The sequence below is a fragment of the Rhinatrema bivittatum genome, chromosome 7 (assembly GCF_901001135.1).
Source record: "Rhinatrema bivittatum chromosome 7, aRhiBiv1.1, whole genome shotgun sequence".
Classification (NCBI taxonomy): Eukaryota; Metazoa; Chordata; class Amphibia; order Gymnophiona; family Rhinatrematidae; genus Rhinatrema; species Rhinatrema bivittatum.
The window spans coordinates 102953543-102974311 of NC_042621.1; positions in this window are offsets into that span (position 1 = coordinate 102953543).

The window sequence follows — 20769 nt, forward strand, 5'->3', positions numbered from 1 at the left end:
ATGTTCTTAATAGAAATGGTTTTCGCCACGGCAATAGCCCCAAAAAGTAGCAATCTGCTTTGCAAGAACATGGCAAGTGTCAGAAAGACTGAGAACTTAAAAGAATTTACTTTTACCGGAGCTGCAGCACATCTGAGGGAAGCTGGCAGTGAAGGGAGCGGTGACTGCACAGCAGAGCTGATGATATCAGACAGTGTGGAGGAGGCCACGAGTAGTCGAGAGGGTCCATCAAGAGCCAATTTATGGCATAGTTTAAAGACCTGAAGAGCGATTTCACTGTAGTCAAGTTGGAGGTACAAGTCTTGATGGGAGAGCTGCACTGGGAAATTGCTGAAATGGGCCAGAGAATGGTTAATAGAATTGGAACAAAGAGCGGGATGAGCAGAACGAAGAGATAACACATTGCAGAAAATGAATACTGAGCTTGCTAATGTTAAAGGATTTGGAAAACAGAGCCTGTAAAAGTAATATAAGGGTTCGGGGAGTGCCTGAAAAAGATGGGTATATGGATTGTGAATGAATCATAAAAGATATTTGTGGGTACGTACTTACTCTGGATTCCCCAGGAATGGAAGAGGAGGCAGTGCGGGTGGAGCGAGCACATCCAGCACTGGGGAGAGCAGTCCATAATAAACCTAAAGATATAATAGCCTATCTACACAGTTTTGCTACTAAAGATAAAAGATATGATATAAATGGCTGTATCCATTTGGAATTGCTTTTACCATCAGTGGGTGTACTTCACAGGTTCGCTTGATGGAAGAAGCAGTAATTCTTGTATAAAAATTGGTATTGAAATATAAGGATCTTACAGGTTCCTAGGAGAGAGCTGACTTGGCTGCGCGTTGGCAAAGGTGGGAAACAGCTTCAGAGAAACTCTGATAGTGACCTGCCAGCACATGATTCTGGAAATTAAGCATTTGAAAACGTAGGTTTTCTTCTGATAATCAGAGATTACAGACCTTGTTGTTGCTTTACAGAAATGAAAGTATTATCGTCATTCTGACTGGCGATTGATTTGTGGAAGCCTTCTGCATACTGCGGTTGAAAGTTCACAATTTTAGGGTGTAAATTGGCACCTGAATCTCTGCTCTGATATGCTAACAGCTGAGGGACCAAGTGGGATATAATGTATTGCTATGTGAGTGGGCCACCTTTGGAGCTGTTATTCCTCATGGGAAGTGGTCAGGGGAGGGCATACGTGTATGGCTGTTGGATGTGCTGGAAGGAAAAGGGGAGGGAGAGGGGAGGGTAGAGGGAAGGGGCAGGAGGTGATATTCAGGTATGGGAAGTTGAAGGATATGTTCTATAAGAGGGTAGGATGGGTTAATATATATAAAATGATGTTCTGTTATTGTAATGGCTGATGTTACTTTAGTTTCCTTAAATGTTGAGTCTTAATTCTCCAAGGAAGAGACAACTTTTGGAGGGGGAGGCACAAGCAAGACAGGCTTCGATTCTTTTTATACAAGAAACACTTTTCCAGAGGAAAGATTAATATTTACTTACAAAAAAATTGTTCTCTATTTGTTTTGTTTCTAATGTCATGGTGGTGTGGGTGTTATGTTCTCCCATACCCTCTGTTTTGAGTTGTTGGGAATAGAAAAAACAAAGAAGGACGATTCCTGGCATTAAAAATAAAATTGGACAATTTAATTGTAACCCTGGTAAATATATATGCCCTTAATACGGGACAAAGGTAGTTTTTTTTGTGAGCCTTAGAAAGAGTTAAGTGATATAGAGGAGGGCCATGTCATAGTGGGCGGAAATTGTAATATTACTCTGAATCCCCATGTAGATAATCATCCTATACATACAGATGTGTTAAAATCTCAGAGGGGCAAATTACATTTTTTTAGTGACTCCTGGAAACGTTTTGATATTTGGTGGTTACTGAACCTCTCTGCACAGGATTATTCCTTCTTTTCTAGGATCCACAAATCTTACTCAAGAATACATTTCATTCTTGCTAGTAAACTATGTATAAGGGACTGCAAACCAAACTGGAATTGGCCCTATTATGTAAACCAATCATGCCCCAGTTTTTGATGAATTTGTGGTTTATAAAAGGAAGTTGGAAAAACATTTTGAAGATTGAATGATTCTTTATTGAGTGATAAACATCTTTGAGATGGGGTGAGAAATGATATTCAAGAATATTTTCAGATTAATGACACAGGCGAGGTGTCAGCACAGACACACTGTGATTTCTTCAAAGCAGTTCCGCGTGGTGAGCTGATTTCCAGGGTAGCAGCTGTCAAGAGTCAAAAACAAAGAGAGAAATCAGACTTAATAATTTCAATTAAAAACCTAGAAAGTAAACATAAACTGACTGGGAGTGGTAGGTTTCTTCAGGAGCTAGATTAGAAATAAAGCACGCTAACACTATTCTGTGAGAGGAGCTTCAATATTAGATGGATTTAGCACACCAGGAATATTTTGTAGGAGAGAATAAACCCAGTAAATTGCTGGCTTGGCAATTAAAAAGGCAAATAGTCCAGAGCCAAATTGTGAAAATTAAGGATTTAGGGGGATCAGTTATTTATGATGATGATCAAATTAGAGATTGATTTGCCCAGTTCTATCAAGAATTATTTACAACTGAAACAACTATTCAAGGGGATGACATTGACAGATATTTAGATGAGGTACAGCTGCCATCTGTACCAGAGGATGTAGCGAAGAGTAAGACACATGATGGGAAGATCACGGAGATGGGAATATAAGCAGGGATTTCCTCACTTAAGGTTAATAAATCTCTGGGACTGGATAGATTCACTGGGCCATTTTATAAAAAGTTTAGGGATTTGATTATTCCCCCGGTGCAGCAACTTTATAATTCTCTGTTGCAAAATACCTTGTTGCCCTCCTCTCTGAACCTGGCGGGAATTACAGTTCTTCCCAAACCAGAGAAGAATAACACCTTGTGTGGCTCCTATAGAATCTGGATTTGAAAATACGGGCGAAAATGTTAGTTTCACGGTGGAATGGAGTGCTATCAGATCTGGTCCATGTGCATCAATTCCAGGAAGAGAGGCGGTGGATAACATCCATAAAATACTACATTTAAGATGACATGATAGGGAAAAAGATGCCAGCTGTATTACTGGTGGATGATGCTGAAAAGGCCTTTGACTGAGTACACTGGACATTGGGCTTTTTTGTTTAAAGTATTAAATAGGATTGAGATGGGATCAAATTTTCTGGGGTGGTTGGGAGCGATGTATGCCACTCTTAAAGCCTGTATTAAGGCGAATGGTAAATATTCTGATACGTTTGATTTGGAGAGGGGAGCTTGTTTATGGAACCTCTTAGTGGGGAAAATCAGACAAAGGGAAGATATCAGTGGTATACCTGTTTCTCACACAATTTAAGATTTCCATGTTCATAGATATCTTATTCACTATAACTAAAACCATTTCTGGTTAAAGAATTCGATAACTTTGGTAGGGTATCAGGCTATAAGTTGAATATATGTAAGTTGGAATTGCTAAATATTTCACTGGATGCTACACAAGTTTGGCACATAAGGAATAGGTTTCCTTTTAGATGGGCAAGAGAGGGGATCTGATATCTAGGTGTACAGCTAGGGGCTGATTGGAGACGGTTGTTTCGGCTGAATTATATTCCTTTGATGGATAAAACAACTATAGAGCTAGAAACATGGTCCCATTACAATTTTCCATGGCTTGAATGTATCACTACAATAAAAAATGACTGTTTTACCCAGATGGAATGACTTATTTCAAACACTTCCTACTGAAGTTCCTGCTGGTTTCTTGAGAACTCTACACGGGCAGGTTTTCCATTATGTTTGGAAGAGAAAGCCACCAAGAATAGCACGGAAAGTACTTTTTTTTGAAAAATAATAAAGGGGGTCTTGCAGTTTCAGACTTTGAGAAATACTCAATTGAGGGCTATTTATTTCTGGCCCCCAGTGGATTTATATTGAACAAGAGAGTCCATGTAATACATCACTGTATGCTAGGATATGGGGCCTACAGGAAGGGGACTCCATGGACAGGGTTGAGAATCTTTTTGCGACTTTAACTACTAGGGTGTGGCGTAAGTGGCAGACGATGCCGACAGGGCATGACACATTCTCACCTATGTTGCCTTTAGAATTATATGGGAGGACACAGAGCTGGATGGATTCCATATACTATTTGAATGTATGAAACAAACAAGGCATTTGATGTGGGCAATTATTTTCAAGTGATGCGATATGGGGATTTGAGATTTGAAATTTCAATATTGTCTAAATCAGTGTTTCCCAACCTTTTTTGTGTCGTGCTACACCCGGCACAGAGTTCATTTCATTGTGGCCCACCACCACCTTCACAATCATTATCTTCTATTCCCTGTTGTCACACCTCTGGCATTATCACCTTCCCTCTCCCTCTTTCCCTTGCTATTATACCCTCCTTTTCCTTTTCCCCCCACCCCTGGCACCATCACCTTCTCTTCCTTCAACCCTCTATCATCATCACCACATTCTTTCCTTTCCCCTGACATCTTCACTTTCTCTTTCCTTCTCTCTCCCCCACACCCTGGCATCATAACCGTCCCTCTCCCTCAACTCTTCTAGCATCATCACCACCTTCCCTCTCCCTCCACCCATCTTGGCATCACCACCACCTCCTCTTCCCTCTCCTTTCATCCTTCTGACATCATCATTTTCTCTCCCCTTACTTCTGACATCACCTTGTTTCCTCCCCTCTCCCCCAATCCCTCTCCCTTCACCCTCTGACATTATCATCACCTTAATCTTCCCTCTCCCTTGGCATCATTACCACATTCTCTTGCCTCTCCCCTGCATCATCACCTTCTTCCCTTCTCTCTCACTCCACCCCTGGCATCACCACCTTCTCCCTCCACCCCCTGGAATCATTCCCACATTCTCTTCAGTTCCCTCCACCACTCTAGCACCATCATAATCTTAATCTTCCCTCTCTCCTGGCATTGTCATTTCTTCCCTTCCCTTCCCTCTCCCTCTGCCCCTCTGATATATTATCACCTTCCTTGCCCAGCCCCAGTCTAGCCCTTGTCATCATCATCTTTCCCAACCACTGCCATCATTACCTGTCAAAAAAAAGTGGTCAAGTGGACTAGGCACAGAGTATTTTCTTTCACTGGCCAGGGCAAATTCTTCCCTCTAAGGATAAAAACACAATTTCCATGGGACGGGATTGGATAAGTTCTTGGAGGAGAAGTCCATTACCTGCTATTAAGTTCACTTAGAGAATAGCCACTGCCATTAGCAATGGTTACATGGAATAGACTTAGTTTTTGGGTACTTGCCAGGTTCTTATGGCCTGGATTGGCCACTGTTGGAAACAGGATGCTGGGCTTGATGGACCCTTGGTCTGACCCAGTATGGCATGTTCTTATGTTCTTATGTTCTTCTGACTAATAAGAATTCCCAGGCAACCTCCACCTCAGGTGAACCCAAACCCTGGCAAAACTTTGGATTGGTGGTTCCAATAATGTTAAATTTATTAAACCCAAAACTGGGGTATTCAAATTTTCTGCATAGCCTTCCACAGTGAAGAACTTCAGTCATCCAGTAGCAAAAATAATATATCCTTAGCAGTATTACAGAACTTCTAGCAATGGGAATTCATTCTTCGCAACAATCTAGCACAGTTTACCTGAGAAAATCAGTAACTTAATTCTGAGGCTGAGATAAATAATGAGACTTCCAAGAAAGGCTGTTTTCCTTAGTGGTGTCCCCATTATTCCTACTAGGGTTTCTTCCACAAGATGCTAGGCCTTAAGCCTAGGAGAAGCCAACAATCCAGAGCTGAGAAACCAGGCAGAGGGGTCCTCCTCTTACTGTGTGTTTCACCTTTTATGCCAGTTGATGTTACTCTATGACATCATACAGGTATTGCGCTGGAAGTGGACCCTTGGCCTGGTGCAGGATTGGTACGGCCCTCTGGTCGGACCCATAGAGCGCCTGCCACCAGGAGGCAGAGCACACTAGGAGACAGAGGCTAGCTGGAGCTTCGCCAATAGCAATCTGGGGTTTCTGCAGGTTGAGCCCTTGGGTACCTGGATTGCCTGGACTTAGGTGGGCCTCAGAGGGTCTCCTGGAGAGGTGTGCCCACCACTAGCAAACGTGCGCAGCTGATGAGGAATGGATGCACTAGACCTGGATATGGATCACTGGAGACCTCCAGAAGGAGACGGGAGGTGAAGGTCTTCTGGGGAAGATAGGCAGCGCCTATGCATCTAGTTGGAGGTAGGCCACTGGTAGCGTCCGAGCAGGCTGGTCTGGTTGTCACAGGAGCGAAAAGAATATCCGAGTGAAGCACAAGGGTCAAAGCCAGGGTATCAGTCCAAGAAAGGTCAGCCAAAGCAAGGGTCAGTTCCGAGATCAGTCGATACGTGGTCAGTAGGCAGACAGTAGTCAGTTCCAGGCAGCGGTCAAACGTGGTCCGTTCCAGGCAGCAGTCAAACGTGGTCAGTAGGCAGGCAGTGGTTGGTTCCAGGCAGTGGTCAACGTAGTCAGGCAGGCAGAGGTCAGTACTGTGAATCAGTCCAAGGAGGTACGACAAGAGGAGGAACAAAGGCAGGAAACAGGAGAGACACTGGAATATGAGGAGGACAACTGGAACGCAGGAACACTGGCACGAGACTGGATCAGGCAGAGGAGCAAGGAACAGCAAACTAGCTACACCGAACTGTCAACCCGATTGCCAAGGCGAGGTTCTGGGTCCGGGGCCTCAGACCGGGTTCCCACGCTGGGCCCTTTAAAAGGGAGCGCGGTCTGCATGCACGCGCCTAGGAGGACGCTGAACCCCTGCGTGAGGAGCGTTGAGAGTCGGAAGGCCCCAATGGGCCTGGGGAAGCCTGGGAGTGCCGCAGACAGTGGGAGCTGGTCGTGGCAGCCAGAGACGAGGAGCCAGTGCTGGTGGAAGGGAGCGCGAGGTGAGCAGGCCCGGTTGCAGCACCAACGCGGCCGGGATGCACAATAACATGTTTAAAAGCACATATACCATATTACACCATCTACCACAGAAAACAATGCAGGCCATTACATCCTATAGATAGAGGTTACATTTCATAAAGGTTAAGAGATGAAAATGTTAATGGCATATGGACCAGAATGCAGATCTGGGCCATAAACACCAAAAAGGAGCAGGGCATGGTAAAGTTTTAGTTGGTGTGCACCGATATTCAGTTACAGCTACAAGGGTAAGCCTGGTCAGAAAAATAGCTGTCCTAAAGTTGAGCAGCAGACTTCTCTGGATAAATCCTGCTGCATATCCAGATAAAATTACGTGCATAACTTTACTTGGATAACTTACCAGCTTTCTGAATATTAACCTCAGTAAAATAAAAAATAGATGAAATCACAACATAATCAAAATAAGCACAGTATATAGAATATACTAGAGATAAATAATAGGTAAACAAACACATACCACATAAAAATCATGTAATCATGCCATTCCAATCAAAGCCCCTAAACATGCCATGCAAATGAAGCCAAGAACAAAACTACCCTTCCTCCCTAAATTACAAATAATTCCCACCATAAAATCTTTTATCTCTTGAAATTTAAAATAACAAAAGAACATAAGATGTGCTGTGCTGGGTCAGACCAAAGGTCTCTTGATCCCATCCAGGTCATTAGGAAGCACCCAGCAGATCCCAAAGAGTAGATCACTCCCAGGGATAAGTAGTAAGTTTCCTTGATCCTCCATGAATCTGTCCAATCTCTTTTTAAACACGGTTATGCTTAGATGCCATTCCCACATCCTCCAGCAACAAATTCCACAACCTAAAGGGGCACTGAGTGAAAAAATACGTTCTCCTATTTGTTTTAAATGTGCTACCTGCTAGTTTTACGGACTGCCCCCTAGTCCTAATACTATTTGAAAGGGTAAATAACCATTCCCTATTTACCTGTACCACCCTACTCATAATTTTATAAACCTCTATCATATCCCCTCCAAGCTGAAGGGCCCTAATCTATTTAGCCTTTCTTCATAAAGGAGCTATTTCATCCTCTTTATCCTTTTTTGTTCATTTCTCTGTACCTTTTCTTGTTCCTCAGTATCTTTCTTGAGATGGCACAACCAGAATTGCACACAGTACTCAAGGTGCAGTCATATCATAGATCTATACTGAGGCATTATGTTATTCACAGTTTATTATTCATTCATTTTCAAATCATTCCTAACATTCTGTCTGCTTTTCTTTAATCACAGCCACACACTGAGGATTTCTAAGATCATTTTGCTGGGTGATGACTCCTAATACAGAGCCCAGCATTGTTTACCCATAGTTGGGATTATTTTTCCCTTTGAGCATCACTTTGCATGCCTCCGCCTTAAACACCATCTGCCATTTAGATGCCCATTTGCCCAGTCTTGCAAAGTCCTTCTGCAGTGCCTGCTTTGTTGTTTTACTCTGAATATTTTTGTATCATCTGCAAATTTGATCACTTCCCTCATTGCTCCCTTTTCCAGATTTGTAATGAATAAGTTAAGCACTAGTCCCAGTACAGGTTCATTATAGACATACAGTATATGATATACACAATTCTGGGACATGGATCTTCCATTTATATGCAGCATACTGAGGGTATAATTCTGGAGCAAGGATAAACTGTAGAAAGATTTCATATGATGATTTCAGCATTTATTGTACACAGCATCCCATAAAATAAACTGTATTCGGACATGTTGAGTCTCCAAAGAGCTTATAATTTAGGTGGGTACCTGAAGCAATGGGAGATAAAGTAACTTGATCAATATCAGAATGAGTAGCAACAGCAAGATTTGAATCCAGATCTCCTGATTCTCACTTCATTATTCTAACCACTAGGCCACTGCTTCTCTACAAGAGGCACAGAAATCTAGGACATAAATCCTCTATATATATTTTCCATATGGGACTCCCACCTATGAAGTAAAGTTCATCCATAGATGCATAGTATTTGAAGTATGCAATGCTGGAATAAAGATACCCTAGCAAGGTACAGTAGATGAGACATAAACTCTGATGCAGATATTCCCTAAAGATATATACCAAGTGGTCAAAAAGTCCCTGTACGTATTTATTTAACTTTTCCAATTTTTAGCTGCTTATCTAACAGCTCTAACCAACTTACAGATCAGCATGATACATTTAGCACATTTCCAAACACATACAACAGTCTAAAACAAAGATACAAAAATCAATTAAACATAGTCCAATAGATTACAACTAAATGGTTCTATATACAAATAAAATGGCAGATTCCAGTTACACTGTAGATAGAACATAGACTCACCACTGAGCCATATCTTCAGATAACCTAAGAATTCCTGAGCAGAACCAACTCCTTGTCTGGGGTGTACCAAGCTCTCTTGTCTTTTAAGTACTCAGAAACTCCCGTTAAAAGATACTTAAAAAGCAATGTTAAACTCCTATTCTAAATATCACTGGAAGCTAGCACAAAGCATCCAGTACCTAATGAATTGCCCCAAAGGCTGAATAAAGAGCAATGGGGGAAAAAAACAGATTGCTGTGGGACTCCATATTTCAAAACCTAGGGTCTGATAATCTGGTGCCATTAAACACTCTTTGGGTTCTATTTTTTTAAATGAAATTGAACCAATTCCACATCACTCCATTGTCACAGATGATCAAAAGATGCTGCAAAAGAATCTTATGATCCATGATGTCAAGTGCAGTAGCCAAATCTAAACAAATCACAATAGAATCTATGTCTAAACTTCTCAAAGTATCTGTGAAGATCACTAGAGTACATTTGGAACATGGTTCATGGATTCTCATGATTGGGATACGGCCATACCGGGCTAAAACTTTATTTTTTTTATTTAACATCTTTTATATACCGTTTATACAATTTAGGTAGGTCTAGGCAGTTTACATAGACAACATGCATAGTTAAAATGTGAACTAAAAAATGGGTAAAAAGGAATCCAATCCATAGAGGTACTTGTTAAGGAAGGACAGAAAAGGGGGAGCAGTAGCTCTTTATGTCAAAACTAATATCCAAGCAACTGAACTGCAAGGAAAGTGCACTAGAGAAGAAGCATTATTTGCCATCCTAAAAAAAGATGATGGTTCATCCATTTTTACTGGTGTAGTTTACAGGTCTCCGACTCAAATGGAAGAACTGGACAGAGATCTGGTCGAAGACATCCAAAAGGTGGGAAAGAAAGGACAAGTTATGATTGTTGGAGACTTTAATATGCTGGACATAGACTGGAGAATCCCTTCTGTGGAATCTACCAAAAGTAGAGAGATAGTGGATGCCCTGCAAGGGACTCTCTTCAAACAATGGTTATGGAACCCATGAGGGAGGGTGTAATACTTGACTTAGTGCTCACTAACAGGGAGAATGTGTTGCGACCGTCACTGCCCGACATCTCCACTCCGCCCTCCTTACCTCTTTGGCGACTCCCTCCTGGGTTGATGGAAGTTTTGCTGCCGCAGTGTCATCTTGCCGACCTCCTCCAGCGTTCCCGGACTGGCTAGACACTGCCTTCCACCATGTTCTCCAGAGGCCTAAGGACGCATGCGTGTCGCGGCCCCGACTCAAGTACCAGCAGTGGCGCGAACCTCAGGGGCGTCCCCCTGAGATGATGTCATCATCTTCGGATATTTAAAGGTCTTTCATTTTGCTAACTAATCGAGTTAGCAAAGGGTTTCCTACCTAGCTGCCTCCAGGTATCGCTGTGGATGGGATTCACTCTCCGCATACCTTGCTACTCTGCCTCCTCGGACTTTACCAGGGGTACCCGCTCCTCGGGGGCCTCGCTCTCTCTTTTACTTTTCAGGTCGCAGTCTGGAACCGGTACTCACTCCTTGAGGGCCCACGTTCTTGGACCTGCTACTGAATATAATTTCTGCCAGGAAGTCACCGCTGCCTACAACACCAGTGAGTTACCACCTCTCTCTCAGAGCTTTCCCTGGAACCAGGTACTCGCTCCTCGAGGGCCTACTTCATTCCAGCTCCTGGGCTGTTCTAAGAGACTACAGTGTGAGTGTTACCATCAAGGTTCTGTTCCTGAACTCTGCCTACTCACTATCTCAGTTTCTCTACAGCTCAGCCTTCCTGGGATCGCGGTTCCAGTGCCTGAGGACTACAGCCCAGCCGGGCTATTCCAGCTCACTACTGCCACCTCTGGTGGTTCTCAAAAACTGTTTAATAAAAGAACTTGTGTGTGTGTCTGTCTCCCAACACTGAGCCTGACTGGTGGTCCCTCTCGGGATCTTCCCCCGAGGGCGTGGTCATCTGCCACCGGCCCAAGGATCTACCCGCAACTATCACAAATAATAACAGATTGAGTCTAATGCCAGACGGAACAGATCATAAAAATCTAGAGTATCTCCGCCACGCACAACGTCTGAATTACAGACAGGCCAGACGGTCCTTATTTTTTAATCGTTTTGATTTTGTGTTGAAGTACCGCCCTGGAGATAAAAACACCAGAGCAGACGCTCTGTCGCGCTCCTTTCATTCAGAGGATGTGCCTGATGAACCACAGCACATAATTGACCCGAAGAAGATCCTCTTGGCATTCACTCAGTCTGTACCCGCTGGTAAAACTATTGTTCCAAAAAGACTCAGGAAGAAAGTGCTCTTCTGGGTGCACGATTCCAAGCTGGCTGGCCACCCTGGCCAACGCCGTACCCTGCTCAAGATACAGAAGCTGTATTGGTGGCCTACCATCAAAAAGGATACCTATTCCTATGTGGCATCCTGCACCAATTGTGCTAAGAACAAACCCGCTTCTGGACAACCATGGGGTCAGACGCAACCACTGCCAGTTCCGGAATGACCCTGGTCGCACATCGCTACTGACTTTGTAGTCGATTTACCTACTTCCGGAGGAATGAATACCATCTGGGTGACAGTGGATCGATTTAGCAAGATGGCACACTTCGTGGCACTCCCTGGCATACCTTCAGCCTTGGAGCTTGCAAAGCTCTTCATAAAGCACATATTCCACCTCCACGGACTACCTTCTCACATCGTATCAGACCGTGGGTCTCAATTCACGGCACGATTCTGGAGGGCCTTGTGCAAATTGTTTGACATCTCTCTAGACTACACCTCAGCCTATCATCCGCAGTCGAATGGCCAGACGGAACGGATAAATCGAACAATGAAGCAGTTTATTCGAGCTTATGTCACGTCCCGACAGAATAACTGGGCCGAATTGCTTCCATGGGCTGAATTCGCCATCAACTCTCATCCAGCAACATCTACTGGATTGTCACCTTTTGAAGTGGTCTATGGATGTTCCCCAACACAGCCACTTCCACCGAAGCTCTCAGTGATGTCCCCAGCAGCTCAATCCACTGCTGATGATATCCATAATCTGTGGGTTCAGACAAAGGACATGCTAATCAAAGTGAGTGACCGTGCTAAGAAGTACTACGATGCGCACCATTCGCAAGCTCCAGTCTTCAAGCCAGGAGACAATGTCTGGTTGTCAACTGAGCACCTCAGACTTAAACTACCCTCCTCTCGGTTTGCTCCTCGCTACTTGGGACCATTCCCAGTCCTTCAACATATTGGCAAAGCCACCTACCGTCTGAAGCTACCACCTGGTCTCAACATCCATAATGCTTTCCACGTTTCTCTTCTGAAACTGCTCATACTCAGCGAATTTACTTCCAAATCTCATGACCCACCTGTCATCAATGCAGAAGACGACTTAGAGTACAAAGTCGAAGAGATTCTGGATGTTCGGAAATGAGGCAACAGAATGTCTCTAATGTTCGGGTGAGTGCCCATCTAAGCACCAGTGATCATCAAATGGTATAGTTTGACATCACAAATAAGACATGGGGAAGTCACACAAAGACCCAAGTTTTGCATTTCAAAAATACTGACTTTCTCAAAATGGGGACATACCTGGAAGTAGAACTAGAAGACTGGGAGAAAATGGGAGAGGTGGAATAACAGTGGCCCAACCTAAAAGGAGCAATTACAAAAGCAACAAATCTATATCAGGCTGATACAGTACAGTGTGCTCCGACGGAGCGCACTATTAACCTGCCCTTGGACGCGCGTTTTCCCTTACCCCTTATTCAGTAAGGGGCGAAAAACGCGCGTCCAACCCGCAGCACCTAATAGTGCCCTCAACATGCAAATGCATGTTGATGGCCCTATTAGGTATGCGCGCAGGATACAGTAAGTAAAATGTGCAGCCAAGCTGCACATTTTACTCTAAGAAAGGTAGGCACTAGTTTCTGCCGGCACCAGGAAAGTGCACAGAAAAGCAGTAAAAACTGCTTTTCTGTGCGCCCTCCAACTTAATATCATAGCGGTATTAAGTCGGAGGTCCCGAAGGGTGTAAAAAGTAAAAAAGAAAAAAAAATTTAAATTGGGCCGGCGGCTGTCGGGCCGAAAACCGGACGCTCAATTTTGCCGGTGTCCGGTTTCCGAGCCCGTGGCTGTCAGCAGGCTCGAGAACCGACACCGGCAAAATTGAGCGTCGGCAGTCAAACCCGCTGACAGCCACTGCTCCGGGTCAAAAGGAGGCGCTAGGGACACGCTAGTGTCCCTAGCACCTCCTTTTGCCCATTTCTACCTCACCACCTAATTTGAATACTGAATCGCGCACCGACTGATATAAAGACAGCGAAGCAATGTGACAAGGTGATAGCTACAGCCAGAAGAATGCTGGGCTGCATAGAGAGAGGATCAACCAGTAAGAAAAAGGAGGTGATAATCCCCTTGTGCAGGTCCTTAGTGAGCCTCACCTGGAGTATTGTGTTCAGTTCTGGAGACCGTATCTCAAAAGGGACATAAACAGGGTGGAGGCGGTCCAGAGAAGGGTGAAAAAAATGGGGGGGGGGGGGGGTTTCTCCATCAACTGACTTATGAGGAGAGGTTGAAGGATCTAAATATGTACACCCTGGAATACAGGAGGTGCAGGGAGGATATGATACAGACCTTCAGATAACTGAAAGGTTTTAATGATGCACATTCGACAAACCTTTTCAGTTGGAAAGAAATCAATAGAACTAGGGAGCATGTAATGAAACTCCAGGGATGATGACTTGGAACCAAGGTTAGGAAATATTTCTTCACGGAAAAGGTGGTGGATTCCTGGAATGCCCTTCCGGAGGAGGTGGTGAAGACTAAATCAGTGAAAGATTTCAAAGGGGCATGGGATAAACACTGTGGATCCTTAAAAGTTAGAAGATGGAAATGAAGAAAAGAGTGCAAGGAAGTAACTTGCTGGTGTGGTGGTTACTACCCTTAACCAATAAGCCTAACATTGCTCTCTGCTTTTATGGCAGGGAGAAAAGAGGAAAAGGGGAATTAGATAGAAGATGGAAATGAAGAAAAGCGTTCATGGGGGTAACTTGCTGGTGTGGCGATTACTACCTTTAACCAATAAGCCTTCATACTGTTGATGCAACTCCATCATTGCTCTTTGCTTCAACAGCAAGAAGTGACAGGGAATTGGACTCAAACAGCAACCAACAAGGCTCCTGGCTTGATGGTCTGGGAAACTGATAAGTACGGGGGTGAATTGTATGGCATATTAGAAACTACCATAAGCTTACTGGGCAGAGTGGGTCGACCATTTGGTCCTTTTCTGTCATCATATCTTTGTTTCTATGTTTTACAAAATCCCATCTGACAGGGTTCTAAATAATTCTTCTTGGCAACCAGTTCCCCTAGTTATTTCATGATTGCTCTTTCTATTAATTTACCCAAGCCTGGCAAGTTAGAGACAGGTCTAATTATATCTGAAGCATCCAGATTGTTTTTTTTAATAGGGTGTAATATAGCCTCTTTCAATTTGTTCAGGAATATTCCCTCCCTTAATGATGGATGCATTTATAATTCATTTCAAAGAATTACTCACTCCTCGGCTACATTCTTTCAAAAGCCAAATTGGCACAGGTTCTGTGAGATTATAATTTGCTTTAGTATCTATTACCAGGAACATCATATCAGACATTAACATTCTAAAAGTCTTTATCCCATCCTCAACTAAGGATCAAGGAGAGCTTTCTTCAAAGGGATATCACCTGTCATTTTCTCCCTAAGTTTATCAATTTTGCAGATCAAATACTCAGAAAATTTAGAAGCATTAATAAAATTAATTTCAGCCAGGTACAGACTGCAGCATTTTAGTTACATGAAATAACACTTTAGAGCTGTGCTTCGTTACCCTGATTTTCATACCCCCTAATAACACTTTTTTTTCTTTTGTTAATTTTCAAATTATAATCATGTAAATATAGGCTATATAGGTGTTGCGCGCCCCGTCCGTGTCCGGCCCGTGCATGGGCCTGCTCACCTCGCTAGTTCCTCTGCAGGTCACGGGTCGGCCTCCCCAGCAGCAGCCGCAAGCTCCTCTAGGCCTCGGTGTCCTGCGGAGGCGGTCGCCGGGCCTTCCGCTGCGCACCAGGCCTCACGCCAGAGTTTGGCGTCTCCAGTGGCGTTGGCCACGCCCCTACATGCGGGTGCGCGGACCACCCGGCCTCTTGTAGGGCCAGGGGTGGGTCCTAGCTCCACGGCGCGCACTGATTGATCGAACGATATAAGGAAGTCCCTGCCTGCACTTCCTTGCCTTGGCAATCGGGTCGGCACTGTAAGTGTACTAGTTTGCCTCTGCGTTCATAGTCTTGTTCCATTCTTGTTCCAGAATCCTACTGTTCCAGCCTTCCAGTGCCCTTCTGTTCCCCTGTCTGCTTGTCCTGTCTCCCCAGGTAATACCCTTGGACTGTCTCTCTGGTACTAATCTTGGCCTGCTCCTTGACCATTCTGTCCGCTGCCTGGATCCTGACCTCTGCCTGCCTTGTGACCTCGTCTGACCTCCGGAACCTGACCCCTGCCTCATTGACTACTCCTCGGACTGATCCTCGGATTCTGACCTCGGCTACCACTGACCACGTCTCCTGATTCTGGCTCTGGCCCTTGCCTTATCGCCTATGCCGTTCTGGTCTTCCTTGCTCCTCCAGACCTACAGCCTAGAGTCCGACCGCGCTCCCTTGCTGTCCGCGGGCACGCCTCTCTACTACCTCTCCAGGAGATCCTGCGAGGCCCACCTAAGTCCAAGCGGCCCGGGTCCCTACAGGCTCCACCCAGGGGGACTGCGTCTTCCAGTGGTGAAGCTCATCCTAGCCTCTGTCTCCTCCAGTGCTCCGCCCCCTGGGGGCAGTTACTTCCTGGTCCCTACCAGGGAGCCGTTCTCCACTGCTCCAGGACAAGGGTCCATCTCTAAGCGCAACAATAGGTGACTTTATCCTCTTCCTTTAGGGCACTACTCCATTTGCTTTCTTATTACCTTCCCTTTTGTTTTAAACTTCTAAAAGTCTTTGTAAGCCTTGGGGACAAACCTTTGAAACCAAGTCCTATCATTTTCCTAGGGGCTAAAATATCCAATGCCTGACGTGTATTTGATACCCATACTCTGTTAAACCTTCTGGATGTATACGCTTGAAAACAAGATCAATAGAGCATTTGAAAGAACTTTACAGCTGTTTAAATTTTCCTTTGCTCTAAAACAAATTTGTCTTTCAGAAGTACCACTTTTTAATTGATCACTTTCCAACTAATTAAAACAAACCAGATGGTGACCCTAAATATACAGCAGAAAGCAACCCCATTCTTGGTGGAACATAACTTATGTGACTTGACATGAACAGTGACCCCCTCAATAAGCTCAGCTTCCCCTCATCCCTTCCCACTCTTTTAAGCTCTTGCATGCTGGTGGTTGCTAGGAAGCCAGTGTACTGCAGGGGACAGGGACATTTTGGTTACCCTGCGGTAGACAGGATTCTCCATTGATAGTACTTGAGAGTCATAGCTCTTTTTTTCCATTAAGATGCTGAGTTTATGTTGAAGGGTTTCTTGCTACTCCTCTACAGTGAAGTGCTGCCATTTTCTTAACAAGAGAATCTTACCAACTCTATCTACTCCACTCAGTGAAACACTCTTGAGTGTTTCACTGAGTGGAGTAATTTAATAAGGTACACCAAGACCAGTGTTGCCAGATGCCAAAAATGTTTCCAGTCCAACCAATCACAAAATCGACCCCAAAAGTAGCCCAAATTTTATAGCTCCTATTTATAGGCTGTAACCACTATAGTAAATTGTAGCTGGGCATTCCTGACAAGCAAGGGAGCAAGGAAAATGGTGCACTGAGACTGATAAGAGAGCCTCTGGATCATATCCCCTCGGTGCATGTTGGCTAGCAGTACAAGCCTTACCCCCGTCACTTGCTAGCAGGAAGACACCAGCACCTCCTATCATGATCTGTCTCCTCCTCTGCCAGTTTCACTATGAAGTTTCAACTGTGCAGGGTTGGCGGGTCATGTGGGTTCCAAAAAACTATTGATCCCTGAATGGTTCAAACCGAAGTTAGCAGAGGAGACAGACTCGGGTAAGAAACACTGACATTCTCCTGGCAGTAGGCAGGTGAACGGAGGACCTAAGCAAGGGAGCCCACCAAAGCATGGGACCCAGAACGTCATCCTAATCCACTCCCCCACTCCAATCCTCCAGGGTGGCTCTGACACACCAGTGAGCAATTCAGAGCATTTATTTTGGCAGTTCCAGCAGAAGAAAATTAATGACTTCCTAGCAGCAGAAATATCTTAACAAAAGGAAAAGAACAGCTTTACCTCTGTAAGCTGGCTGCAGAGCTGCTGCTGCAAGATGGGGTGCCTCTCCCATTTATCCTAAGCAGTAAGCAAGGTATTTATGCTGCTTAATTATATAAGCAAGAGTTTCCACTTGTTGAAGAAAATATCCTCTCTCACTAGACCCAAAGACTATATATGTGGATAGGAAGCACTAGCGCAGACTTTAAAAACCAGCCTGAACTTATTAAGGTTCAACATTATTAGGCATCTTTGCAGAGATTTGGGCAACTATCACTTATTCCAGATCATCCGTCTGAACCTTCAACAGGCAACCAATTAACTTTAATCTTGGCTGGGCAATGTCCAAAAGCCTTCTTTTTCGCTGTCCAATTGGATACTTTCAGAGCTATCTTACAGCTTATTGGTTCCTGTGAGTAGTCTATGAAGGCACCCTGCTATGTTTTTTTTTCATTTCTCATTGGTCAGAGCTCAGCTCCTTTCTTTCTCTGGAATTTTCTGGCTGCCTGATGCTTGAACATAAGAAATTGCCATGCTGGGTTAGACCATCGGTCCATCAAGCCCAGCATCCTGTTTCCAACAGAGGCCAAACCAGGCCACAAGAACCTGGCAAGTACCTAAACACTAAGAAGATCCCATGCTACTGATGTAATTAATAGCAGTGGCTATTCCCTAAGTAAACTTGATTAATAGCTGTTAATGGATTTATCCTCCAAGAACTTATCCAAAACTTTTTTTGAACCCAGCTACACTAACTGCACTAACCACATCCTCTGGCAACATATTCCAGAGCTTTATTGTGTGTTGAGTGAAAAAGAATTTTCTCCGATTAGTCTTAAATGTGCTACTTGCTAACTTCATGGAATGCCCCCTAGTCTTTCTATTATTCAAAGTGTAAATAACGATTCACATCTACTTGTTCAAGACCTTTCATGATCTTAAAGACCTCTATCATATCTCCCCTCAGCCTTCTCCAAGCTGAACAGCCCTAACTTCTTCAGCCTTTCCTCATAGGGGAGCTGTTCCATCCCCTTTATCATTTTGGTTGCCCTTCTCTGTACCTTCTCCATCGCAACTATATCTTTTTTGAGATGTGGAGACCAGAATTGTACACAGTATTCAAGGTGCGGTCTTAAAATGGAGCGATATAGAGGCTTTATGACATTTTCCGTTTTATTAACCATTCCCTTCCTAATAATTCCTAACATTCTGTTTGCTTTCTTGACTGCTGCAGCATTCTGAGCAGACAATTTTAAAGTATTATCCACTATGATACCTAGATCTTTTTCCTGGGTGGTAGCTCCTAATATGGAACCTAACATCGTGTAACTACAGCAAGGGTTATTTTTCCCTATATGCAACACCTTGCACTTGTCCACATTAAATTTCATCTGCCATTTGGATGCCCACTCTTCCAGTCTTGCAAGGTCCTCCTGTAATGTATCACAATCCGCTTGTGATTTAACTACTCTGAATAATTTTGTATCATCCACAAATTTGATAATCTCACTCGTCGGATTCCTTTCCAGATCATTTATATATATATATATTGAAAAGCACCGGTCCAAGTACAGATCCCTGAAGCACTCCACTGTTTACCCTTTTCCACTGAGAAAATTGACCATTTAATCCTACTCTCTGTTTCCTGTCTTTTAACCCATTTGTAATCCATGAAAGGACATCACCTCCTATCCCATGACTTTTTAGTTTTCTTAGAAGCCTCTCATGAGGGACTTTGTCAAATGCCTTCTGAAAATCCAAATACACTACATCTACCAGTTCATCTTTATCCACATGTTTATTAACCCCTTCAAAAAAATGAAGCAGATTTGTTAGGCAAGACTTCCCTTGGGTAAATCCATGTTGACTGTATTCCATTAAACCATGTCTTTCTATATGCTCTATGATTTTGATCTTGAGAATAGTTTCCACTATTTTATCTGGCACTAAAGTCAGGCTCACTGGTCTATAGTTACCCGGATCGCCCCTGGAGCCTTTTTTAAATATTGGGGTTACATTGGCCACCCTCCAGTCTTCAGGTACAATGGATGATTTTAATGATAGGTTACAAATTTTAACTAATAGATCAGAAATTTCATTTTTTAGTTCCCTCAGTACCCTAGGATGCATACCATCTGGGCCAGGTGATTTGCTACTCTTTAGTTTGTCAATCTGGTCTGCAACATCTTCCAGGTTCACAGTGATTTTGTTCAGTTCATCTGACTCATCACCCTTGAAAATCATCTCCAGAACTGGAATCTCCCCAACATCCTCATTAGTAAACACGGAAGCAAGGAATTAATTTAGTCTTTCTGCAGTGGCCTTATCTTCCCTAAGAGCCCCTTTAACCCCCTCTGTCATCTAATGGTCCAACCGACTCCCTCACAGGTTTCTTGCTTCTGATATATTTTAAAAAGTTTTTATTATGAGTTTTTGCCTCTATGGCCAACTTTGCACCAGGCAGGCAAGTTACCAGGTGTTCCTCATGTCCACCAGCCACCCTGATATCTACATGTCTAATCGAATCACCAACTATGATGGCCGGCCTAACCCTTCCCTCCTGGGCAGTAGCCCTGGGAGACTTGTTCTCAGTGTGAAAGGACAATACATCACCTGGAGAGCAAGTCCTTGCTACAGGATCACTTACTGCTATACCAGGGTGATGTTCTCCTACTGGGAGACCTTTCTGATCCAAGGCAGCACTGCAGCTGCCAGACTGGATTTGGGACTTGGCTACTATGTCCCTGAAGGTCTCATCAATGTACCTCTCTGTCTGACTCAGCTCCTCCAAGTCTGCTACTCTAGCCTCCAGAGATTGGACTCGTTCCCTGAGAGCCAGGAGCTCTTTGCACTGAGTGCACACATACAGTCTCTCACCAGTGGGTAAAAAATCATACATGTGACACTCAATGCAAAAGACTGGAAAGCCCCCCTCTTGCTGCTGGACTGCTGCCTTCATCTTAGTTTTATTGAATTCCTAGTTAAGTTTAGGATACTATGGGAGTTGGAATGAGAGTACTTTAAATTTACAGGTGAATTTACTAATTAATCAGTTAGTGTCCTACAAGGGGATGATTAAACTTTCAATAAAGGCTGGTACAATAGTATGATTTAGATAAGACTCTGATTGATTTTTAATGAGAAAGTGTCTCGTGCCTAAAAATC